This window comes from Artemia sp. Qi Xiang Cuo, chromosome 15 (genome assembly GCF_049724085.1).
Source record: "Artemia sp. Qi Xiang Cuo chromosome 15, ASM4972408v1, whole genome shotgun sequence".
NCBI classification, from domain to species: Eukaryota; Metazoa; Arthropoda; class Branchiopoda; order Anostraca; family Artemiidae; genus Artemia; species Artemia sp. Qi Xiang Cuo.
Window position 1 is genome coordinate 17,062,017 of NC_142808.1, and position 12,173 is coordinate 17,074,189.

At 35.0% G+C, this 12,173-nt stretch overlaps 1 protein-coding gene across 1 annotated transcript in view; it reads left to right on the top strand.

The window, feature by feature from the left end:
* Positions 1 to 12,173, top strand: part of LOC148943395 (uncharacterized) — a 96,284-nt gene that overhangs the window by 23,043 nt on the left and 61,068 nt on the right. The window lies entirely within an intron of this gene.

Sequence of the window (12,173 nt, forward strand, 5' to 3'; positions counted from 1 at the left end):
TTTGTAGCCCTTTCCCTACATGTATGCCTGGACCCTTTTCTGTACGGCTCCCCTGTTCACGTCCTTGATCTTGTCAGTCTTTGATTACAACCGACATCCGAAGGCCAGTTCGACTCGAAGTGTTGGAGATAACTATTTCCTGTAATGAAAAACAATAAAGTTCAATGTCAATTGAATTTTATAATTGTTTATTGTTAATTTTGATGTTTTGAGAATTTCTTTATGCCTTGAAAAGTCTGGTTTTGTGCGAAATAAACAATGTGCATTAATCGTCAAAATAATAATTAGATAATTTCAGCTTCCTGTTCCGGGTGAAAATTTAAACAATCGTTTGGCAATTTTCTTAATGATAATATTCGCATCTTGGACTTATTTTCCTGTTTGAAAATTACGCCAGGTCAAAAACATTTTACTATCAAATGTCTTTTTTAATTAGTTCCAGTGTAACTAAATTTTAATGTTGACGCTTTGTCTCATGCAAGCAGTATTTTGAGAGAAGAAGGAAACATTTTTCAGAAAGTACATCCTTTCGTTTAGTACAACTGCTACAAAGTCCAGAGGACGCTAAGCCATCTACGGCCCACGCAATGTTAACCATATATCTTCAATCTACCGTATTCAAGATTTTTGCTTTAGCCAAAGAATCCGTAAAGGCATCAGATTTTTTTTTTTTTTTTACTTTAGTCCTGACCTAATAGGGGTCAAACCACTTTTTTCTGACAATATTAAAGATTATTTAGTAGAACTATTCCAGATACATAGTCTTTGCCCCACCCAGAAGAATTCTAGGTCACTAGCCCACATTAGAAGGGGTTGGGTTCACTAGGTGTTTGGTACATCATTAGGAACTGAGCTATTAAAGGAAATAATATGAGCTATAGGCATACTACTAATGGGTGAGGGGTTCAAATTCATTGATCCCAATTAGGGCCTTCTAATTATACACACTAGATTTAATTGGATGGTTTTGATTTCAACAAGGCGTAACACGACCACCTCCAAAACAATTTGTCCCTCTACGAGGATAGGGACAGACAGAATTCCTGGCCTCATCTTGTCACACATAAAGAACACTAGATACTAACATATTAGTCCTTGTAACTTTCTACGATAATACGTTCAATATGACGATATCTTTGGCTATATTTTAATATATTCTATATGCCGAACATAATTCTCCATCGATATCCCTTTCAAACCGACGTAAGCTTCGAGCTTCGACATCGTACAATAATGAGACGCGTATTCCTGAGCTTCTTCTTTAGAGGCTCCACAACTATGGAAATTTTACTACCGTTAAATATTTGCATAATTACAGCTTTTCACATTATGACCATATATTGTGATGTAAAAGCCGTGAGTCCTTCACGTCCTACTTCTTGTCTCCCATAAGTGGTTGTGTTGTTGGAATAGGTTTTTGCCAAATGCAGTGTTAATTGATGAAGAATGCCATTATGTTTTGTATGCTTAGTAGCTTTCACATTATGATTTTTAGACAAGGGCCGGTTAAAACAGCAGTTTCTGCATGGTCAGATTTATTTTTACTCTAGGCAGGGGCGTAACATGCTATGGGAGAGGGGAACAACTGTCCACCGGACCTTATTCCCCCCCCCAGCTGAAATTTAATTTTTCAAAATTCTTATCAAAACTAAGATAGGCCCACATAATTCAAGCATCTACAAAAACAGATCATTTTCCTTTAGTATACCTTTGCCTTTATGGTATTATATGGCTCATTTTCATCAGCGCCCAAAGGGGGGGGGGTTAGGAGGGGCTCCAGCCCCCCTGGCTGAATGACACTGCCTTACATTCGTATTAATTTAAAAAACTTTTTCCAAAGAATAATTTTTTCAAAGAAAACTAAAGAGCTCCATTAAGCCAAAAATTGGCAGAAATAAAGTCAAATAATCTTCCAAGCGTAAAACTAACACAAATCACTATCAATAAAAAAAAGAAACACAAAACGAACAGAAATTAGAATAAATAGCCGAGTCAAACCCGAAACGAGCAAAAATTAACATTTCTAGGGCTGACAACCCCCATGCCTTCTCAAGACCAGAACATAATTTAGGCTTTAATGAAAAAAAAAAAAAAATGACTGTGGATTGTCAGTTTAATATACCTATGCTGATATTTATTCCTTGAAGTCTTAAATTTTTTGCATTTATTTAAGTAAAAAAAAGGGGAGACATCTAATCGTATTTTGTTATCAGTAAAGCGCAAATTATGTTCTGGTTTTGAGAAGGCATGGTGTATATCAGCCCTACTAATGTTAATTTTTGCTCGTTCCGAGTTTGACTCGGCAATTTATTCTAATCTCTGTTTGTTTTCAGTTTCATTTATTTATTGGTAGTGATTTGATGTAGTTTTACGCTTCGACGATTGCTTGAGTTCATTTCTGCCCATTATTGGCTTAAAGGAGCTCTTTACTTTTCTTTGAAAAACTTGTTTTGTAGAAAAAGTTTTTTTAAAATTAATTTCTGATCGTTTTTTACTGACATAATCATTTTCATGAAAAAAAATTAATATTTTATATCTTTTCGTTTTTTTTCTATATTAATCTATAGTTTAGCTTGCTATTTGTAGGTTTGGAGTAACTCTTTCAACAATTTTTAATCCTGACACAAATAGTATCTTTAAATTTAATTTCATATCTCCTCAAGTTGACCTGAAAAAATAAAACACATTCCCAAATGATTTTATCTATGCTCTTTGACAACCTGGATACACTTACACTCTATTTATTCATTTAAAATGTAAGAGCAGAAGTAGCAATAGTAGCCACGAAAGTTTCAATCTGATACCCCCAGTCTTTCTCGATATATTGCTCAAGTGTCTTACTGGCAACCGCAAACAAATTACCTTTTGATTTAGTTTTAAAGTAGCATTTATTTATATTGCATAATGGGTCAATTGCATAATTGTGAGGGGTTGACATACCCAATATCCCTAAGGACATAGTTACTGTACCATTCTACTATGCTGAACAAAATAGTTGTCTCAAAATTTTGACTGGATGTGTTTGGGAAATAAATCGGCTTGAGAGACGGGCTGATTGCCCTCCAATCTCTGTTTACTCTTAGAAAGGACGCTAAAACTTCTAATCTTGAATCGAATTAGGTTTTTTAAATGGTTCAATGATATTTCTAGCTATTATAGAGTGGTGCTGCCAATGATATTGCTTATATGCCCTTTTGAAAACCTGCATGCATACAGGTTTTTTTGTTTAATTGTAACTCCCCCAAGACGCTTCCTAAAAGTTTCATCTTAATACTCTTACCGTCATTAGTTACAGTAACTGTAGTGGTAGTATTAAAACTATACACATAATTCCTTCTGGCTAGTTCAAAATCCCCCACAACTCACTCTTAAAGGTCTAACTTAATAATATAAGTTGTTCTTGAGATATTGCTTTGTCACCTTTTGGAAGTCCACATGCTCATAGTTTGTTTTGATTTAGTTCAACGTCTGTCTAAATATTTCTTATATTTGATTACTGAAGACACTGTTTTATTCCCTTCGGAATATTGGTTACAAAATGGCTATCTCACAATTTCGACCGAATGTGTTTGGTGAAAAGAGGATACCAGGGAGAAGGGGGAAGTACTGTTAGAAGTAAAGATCGCCCTACTGTGGAATCCAGGGTGAATTTAAAGCCGAAATGCTGGAAAACACACTGCTTTCTAGGCAGTTATGACCTCGGTTATGGCAGTAATGTCGTAACTGTCACATCCTTATGGGATAAGGAAAAATATACTGTCGCTGGGAACAGCTTTGGAAGTTATAGACTTTTTACTGAAGCGAAAAGCGAAAATCAACACAATAGTGCTCAGGTAGTAAAGGAAGGTTTATATTTCTCTTATATTTCTCTTTGCTGTTTTTTTTTTTTTTTTTTTTTTTTTTCTAGAGAACACCATTTGGAACATATAATAATCAGAGAAAGGGAACTAAGGGCTCACTCGATTTCAATTTAAAACTATATTAAAACTTAAAACAAAGAGATATTATTCCCTATACGAGGAAAGCTACCCCCTCATCGACCTTTCACCTGCTACGGTGAAGTTTTTTAGTCCTTCAAAAAAGTTTCAAAAGTCCTTCAAAAGTCATATTCAAATTTAACGGTCCTTGTGTTTCAGCAGTCATTTTTAAAGAATTGGGAAGAAAAATCGCTACTGGTGCACTATATGGGCCTTTACAAGGAAACCAGTCACGAAAAACCAGTTTTTGAAGGGTTAATTTAAGATCGCTATAGAGTAATGCAATGCATAGCATGGTTTTTATTGCGTTACGATATTTAAACTGTTATTTTTGGGATTTATGGGGGGGGGGAGCACCTAGGTTAGGTTAGGTTACGTATTTAATATATGCTATGCTTTACCCACACCCCCCTAATGTGCAAATATATAGCCCAAATTTGTTTCTAAACTATTATATATTCATCATATTTTATTTTATTTCATTAGTATTAACCAAACTTGACTTTTTAGAAAGGCCCATATAATGCACCAGTACCGAAAAGTCAAGCTTTAGCGTAAAGAGTGAAGGTTGAGAAGGGGACGGTTCTCCTCATATACGGAATAATTTCTATTCGTTTCGAGTTTTAATTTTGCTCCTTAATTTCGTTTGAAAAAGAACTTGTTGCTTTTAATTTGGATCCTGAATCAAAATAAGTTTCAAGATTAGAAAGAATTAAGCAGGATCCTTGGCTTTATATCTTCTCTCCACCCCCCTCCCCCCACGCCACTAACAATATATAGGCTTGTTGTACATATTTTGACTCATGGCCGCTTAAGGATTATTTAGGGTGTGACTAAATGTTATAATTAAAAATCTTCAAGATCCAAATGTGTTGGTCCAAAATAACTTTCCATCAAAACTGATTTTCAAGGACTGCTGGGCTTGTTGAGTACAGTTCTGAAATTAAAACTGAAGTAATTACGTCCAAAATTGAAAAACATCAAAACGTATTTCACAATTGCGGTCATATCACCCTTCGCTGTAATCTGTATCATGCGAGGATTCCCAGTCTGCATGCTTTCAGAACCAAAATCTGGACACGAAAATGTAGCAGGGGGCAGTATTTTTTCGTTTAAAAAAATATATAGATACCAAAAGTTATTTTTTTAAGTCCTGGCGGATGGGTGCGTTTTTCTTTATCTTTTCAATGAAAATAAAAAGAAAGTGTTTAGGGGGAGTTAGAACCCCTGGCCATTGCCCTTCCGAAATCTCCTCACCCCATCTTCGCATATTTGAACATATTTTCCCACTTTCGACTGATTATCGAACAAGGATTATTTAGGGACTGGTCCTATAGGATTTAATGTTGATCATTAACGTGTGTGTCCTAAATCAAAAGCTACTTATTACATACTTTGGAAATGCTCATTGTTTCTGTTAAAATTAGCAATGAAGGGTTGATTACAAATCTGATATTACAATTTCTAAGTGCAAATCAAAATTTAATAAAGTACGCTATTTCTATTTGCATAGAAAATTTTAATTTCTATCGTATTAGGTAATTTTGATATAGTATTTAATTATTTTTGTGCTTGCTGATTATCTATGTGAGGCTTATTACTGCAATACAAGTCCTAAGTCAAAATATGAAGTGCGTAGTTCAAAAGTGGTCAACATTTTACGACTTATTGAGAATCAGAGTCGTGCAAGGAATTCCAATTTGCATGACTGGGGATGGGAGGATATTTGAGTCCTTGGAACCATGCCTCATCCTATATCACCCCTTCCATTTCTCAAATTCGCTTATACCAGCTAGGACCTCTTACGATAGAGGGGGCACTTGCCCTGGAAACAGAAATTTTAGCAAAATTTCAAATAAATAATCTAACGGTTAATTTTTGTTACTATATTTTTATTAAACTAAAGAAAAGGGAACAGTTAATAGATGAAAATAATTAATAAATAAAAACAGACTGAAAAAAACAAATAGTTAAATGATAATAACTTAAATTAAAAATTATTAGTAATTGTAAAATTAAATAATTTGAATAATAAACTAAAAAATAAATTATTAATCAATTAACAAATTGAAAATAATTTAAAACAAATTGTCAGACGAAAATTTCAGTTTAAAAGGGTTTGTCAGTAAGGTCAAGAATACCACCTCTATGTAACTAATGTCCATTTTAAGTTTGGGATTCAATCTCTCCATTTAGTAACTTTTTCTGCTTATTTTAACTTTAATGTCTTTTATAAGTTAATTTTCTGCTCGTTTTAAGTTTTTTGTTTACCATTCTTGGAAAAAAAAGCTTCTTTTTAAATTCAATTTGTATTTAAAGGCAAATTGGAAACGCTTTATTTCTAATTTTCTCTACTCGAGCCCCGCACAATTGTAGCCTGATTGTCGAGATTTTTCTCATATTGTGTTTTTATTATGTTTTATTTTTGGCATATCATATTTTACTCATCTTACTCATATTATTTTATGCTTTGGATATTGGACAAGCACTTTTTGCAACCTAGCAATTTTATCATCATTTATGGCAAAAACAGGACCCCCCCCCCACATAATAGTTATGGATTATCTTACAAAACAACGGTTAGTAATTTCGAAATTTTGAACGAGCTATTCTGATGGTAGGAAATGAACGGGTGCAGCCCCAATCAAGAAATTTTCTAAGGTATGGCTTCCTCTCCCAATTTGGCTTCTTCAGTTCTGCTAAAAGCAACATCATTTTAATTGAAATGTCCTGTGAAGTGGTAATCTGTGGATAGAACCATAAATAAAATATAGTTTCAATTATGACTCTGAGTAACCACCTTGGTTTTAAAGATATCCTTGAATAAAAGAAAACTTTAATAATAATTTTTGAACTGGTTATAAGTCAAAATTGCAGCTGGAGTGGATCGTTCTTAATAGTTTAACTCAGACTCACTATTTGAGATTCTACTAGGGGCTTTCACTGAAGCCTATGAAATCAAAGCGAAAAAAAACCCTCCAAAAATGGGTAGGCATTTTGAAGTTTCGGATCTCTTACCTTTGTTTTTGAAGTACATACCTAAGAAACGGAACCTCCTTGAAAATTTCACAATTCGCTCCATATGTTACTATACTTTCTGTAAAAATATATTTTCTATGCTGTTTTAGGAAAAATCTGACAATTGCTATGTACCTACCTTTTAATAAAGTGTGTATGGTTGCAGAGGTTTAGTGTTTTAGGTTTAGAGGTTTAGTGTTAGATGTTTAGGTTTAGTGTTTAGCCAATGTACGGTCGAGCAATTGTTTAGATCGTGAAAAATAAATTGGGCATTTTCATGCCCGTCTGGGTATGAAATTGTGCTAGTTATTAAATATTAAGGATGAATTTTTCAGAACGGTGAAAACATGGACTTCCTAAGGTTTTTTGAAAGGCTTAATGAAGAAATAAAAAAAATAGACAAAAATTAAAGCGAGAAATGAACAAATATAGTAAGACTAAAATACGATCAGAAATTGCCATAAGTGAGTGTGGTGTTGCGAAAAAACACCCTACCACCCTAAAATCCCCTAAAGGTTATATTGTTACTTGTACTTGACCGAAAAAAAAATTACTCACCGCTTTAATTTCATCTATTGTAAATGGAAGAAAGCTACTCAAACACCAAGAGAAATTCTCAAACTCTGCGGATGAAGGATGACAGATTGCCAAAGGTTGTCCTTATCGTCCAACCTTCTAGGGCTAAATGGAAAGCTTCCTGTGAGGTTGTAAACAGGGAGGTTTTGAATAGATTAGGATGAAGGAGGAGTGTACGTAGCTGTGTTGGCATCAGGTGGCTTGGTGATGCGGTGATTTTTTAGTAGTAGTTGTTGTAGTTTTGATTTACGACAGTGGTCTGGTCACTAAGACCATTCTCTGATTAGTCGCGAGTCGAAAGAAGTACAATGGTTCTCTATCGATAATCTCGCGGGGAGGAGAAGGCAGCGTGCAACAGGGCCCTGCTTCTCTGCACTGGAAATACGCAGAATAAAAACCTTTGCATTATTCTTTTTTAAACAAGGTTTAATAATGCACACCTTCATACTAGAATTCATCCTATGAAGACTTTGTTTTAAAATGGACTAATTATATAATTCAGGGTCCTTTTGCCAGCCTATTGAAAAAGTTTAACAAGATAATCACAAATAGCTAATAGATGAACATCTTATCAGCTTAAATTGTAGACTACATTAAAATAGCCTAAAATGCCCTGGAATTTCGAGCGTGTTCCCTACTTACTTCGAGGAATATTTTATTGGCAAATCAAAAATGTTAGATGGCAGCCAGCGTTGGGATGAGTATTCGAACTTCATGTACAAAAAGAGCAGACAAGTATTAGTTTAAAATGTTAATATTTTATTTAGATTTTCGGTACCAACGTTCTGCTATGCAAAATAGTCAAGTTTTGTAGCAGACAATTCTTAATCGTTCAATTCCCATTGTGCAACAGATACACAAAATTATGTTGATTAGATTTCCTTAAAGCATGTGTAGCTACAGTTTGTAGCTTGCATATGACCAGGTTTATCCGACAGAGATTTTGAACATACCCAAGATAAAAATAACGACAGTCGCATTTCATCTGCCATCACATACTTTATTTTTGCAAATTTGTCACTTCAGTTGTGAGAAGAGACATGGGCGTAGGCAGCATATTGTCTAGGGGGGGGGCAGTTGATAGTGTAATGGAGGGCCTTTTATTAACTGTTTTTCTAAGCATTTCCTTTTTCAGACATATATGATGTAAATTTTAAGGTCTAGGGGGGCAGCTGCCCCCCCTGCCCAAACCCCTCCCTACGCCCATGAGAAGAGATAACATTATGTTCTATAATTCACCTATTTTTTTCGCGTTTAGCTGTGCACATGCCTCAATACATTAAAAAAAAGAACATAGGTCACGTGTATCTCCAAACCTGTACTGTATCTCCATATGTTCCTGAGTACCTTAATAGAGCATGAGTCACATGTATATCCGAATTCGTGCTATATTTACATGTTGAGGCTGTGCCCCCTTGAAACAAATATTTTCGCACATGCCTCAGAACCTTAAAAAACTGAAAACGAGTGACACGTGTCTCCAAACTCGTATTGTATTTGCATATATGCCTGAGTAGCTTGATATAACTAGAATCACATGTATCTCCAAATCATTGTTATGTCTTCATGCTGAAGCTGTGACCCATTGAAACAAATTCTATCCATGCGCCTCAGAACCTTAAGAAACAGAAAACATGTGACAGGTATCTACAAACTCATATTTTATCTCCATATGTACCTGAGTACCTTCATAGAACAAGAGTCATACATATTTCCAAATTTCTGTTAAATCTCCAAGTAGAATCTATGACCAATCGAAACAAATTCTGTGAGTCCATTCTGTATCTCCAAATACATGCTTATTGACATTCTTGGAATTATTCAAGTTTCTCTTGGTTTATTTTGGCATTTATTTTTACCAGCCTACCTGTATTTTCTCTGATTAACCTGTTAATTCCTTACCGGAAACTAGCTATCAGTAGGTCACTAGGTTTGACTGGTAATAGCTTTTGGCTGTTTTATTAACTGGTAAAACTTGTAAGACGGGTACTCATTTTTTTTTTTTTTTTTAATATTTCTCATCGTCATCATATGATATTGCTTCTTCAAAAGCTTATATTTTCTACTTAGAGTCTGGTCAGGGTTTCCAGATTAAATTTCTCGAATGGTGCCAAATATTTCAGCGAAAATATGCCAAACGCTACTCTTAAGCCAAAGACTGTTCATCTATTTCCGGTAATTTTTCTGCTAAGTATTTGTTGTTATCATCATGTGACGTAGCTTTGATAGCTGTTATGAATAAGGCATAAATATATGGGTTAGTAAATGATCCTAGTTTCCCATCTTAATGTAATTTCATGTTATGCACCAGAGTCTAAGGAAAACAGAAAAAACTAACACTCAACTCGTATTTAAACTAGATTGCAATAGCCTGATGTGAATATGTTCAAAGACCCCACTGGCTGTACAAGATGTACGAAAAAACGAAGAAAATAAAGAAACTAAAAGGCGAAACACTTGTGACTATTAGAAAAGGCAACAAAACTTGCAATTTCCTTTAATATAAAGTGTCCAGGTCTTAAAAAATAATAATAATACAAATGTGTTGCGTTTTAGAATGAACAAAATGACTATCTCGAAATTTCTCTCAGTTGTATTCCCGGAACAGGCGACGTTTGTGTGTGTGTGTTTTTTTTTTTTTTGGGGGGGGGGTAGCTGCCCTCTAATCACTTCGACTCTGAAAAGGGCACTAGAATGTCTGACTACCAATCCAATGAGCCCTTCCGAAGTTTATACGACCTCCCTTTCTATAAATACCTTATATATCCCCAAAGCATAACTTACAACGCTTGCCCTGGGGGCTGTGTGGGAGTTTTCATCCTCAAAGACATAATTTCCGGATCTTTTAACTACTTTGAACAAAATGACTATCCGAACATTTCGATTGGATGTGTTTGGGGAAATGATGGGCGTAGGGGGGGGGGCGGGCGTGTCGCCCTCCAATGACTCGACTATTAAAAGGGTACTAGTCCTTTCAACTCCCATTCGAATGAACCCCTTTGGATTTTCTACGACAACTTCTTCTGTACGAAGCACCCTGGTCTTAAAAAAAAAAGTAAACGTATTGTGCCCACATCGCTCTTTACTTAGGCGGCACGAGTGCGCTGCCTATGATTAAATAAAAAAAAACAAGTTTTTCAACTTCAGGTTAGAAGTAATATTAAAAACTAAAACGAATAGAAGTTATTGCGTGCATCAGGGGGGTTTCCCCCTTCTTATTACCTCGCTATTCACGCTAAAGTTTTTAGTACTTTTAATAAAGCTTCTTATTATTTTAATTAAATTACCCTCATGCTTCAGGACTCGTTCATATAGAATTGGGACAACAAGTCAAAATTTAGCGTAAAGAGCGAAGTAATAAGAAGGGGGGCAACGCCCTCTAGTATGCGTAATAATTTCTGCTCGTTTTTATTTTTAATTTTGCTCCTTACTTACAGTTGGAAAAACTTGCTTTTATATTTAATTTCTGATCTTTTTTTAAATAATGCCGGGAAATCCGGCTCCCCCTTCACGGAAAGATCCTCTAGACAATTCAATTCTGATGAAAATTTACCGCGGATAATTACTATTAACATCTTCATATGTAGTATTGAGTCGGCAAAGAGAAAGTAAGAAAAACATCGTACAGGAATTCTTTCGAATATCCCTCCCACAGCAGAAACATCACCCTCCCTAAACCGAAAAATATATACATACTTCCAAATTACAAAACCGATAAAAGCCTTATTTCCCGCGGGGGGGGGGGAGGTATTTACCGGGGGTGCATTTTCCGTGGGGGGTATTTTCCTTGGTGGGGTGTTTTCCGTGGGGGTGTATTTTCCGGAAGGGTATTTTTCGCTGGGGTATTTTCCGTCGGAGGTATTTTCCGTGGGGGGTGGGGGTAAGCACCTAGAACCCTTTCAGTTATACTTCGGTTAAAAAAGGAGTGTGTGAGGTTTTCTCCAATCTTTTAAAGCACTTAAAAAGGGCACGAGAACTTTTAATTTCCGTTTGAATGAGCCCTCTTCAGATGTTCTAGGACTATTGGTTCGATACGATCACCCCAGGGGAAAAATTAACACACATCTATGGTTTTTCTTTGGAAAAAAAAAATGCAAAATTCCGCATTTTCGAAGATGGGAGCTTTGTACCTTTGCAGTAGGGTTCTCTAATGCGCTGAATCTGATGGTGTGGTTTTTATGAATTCCTTAACTTTTAGAGGGTATATCCCCCTTTTTTTGAAAATCAGGCAAATTTTTCTCAGGCTTGTAGCCTTTGATGGGCGATGAATCTTAGGCTCGTAGCCTAATGAATCTTATATATTTGGAATTAGCGTAATAAAGCAATATATATATATATATATATATATATATATATATATATATATATATATATATATATATATATATATATATATATATATATATATATATATATATATATATATATATATATATATATATATATATATATATATATATATATATATATTCTGATTTTTAGAGTTTCGGTTACTAATGAGCTGTGTCGCTCCTTACTTAGTAGTTAACACGAACTGTTTAAAAAATAGTACAAGAGGTTACAGCCTTGCCAGGTGGCTGGTGAAAAGATTTGATCCAACGA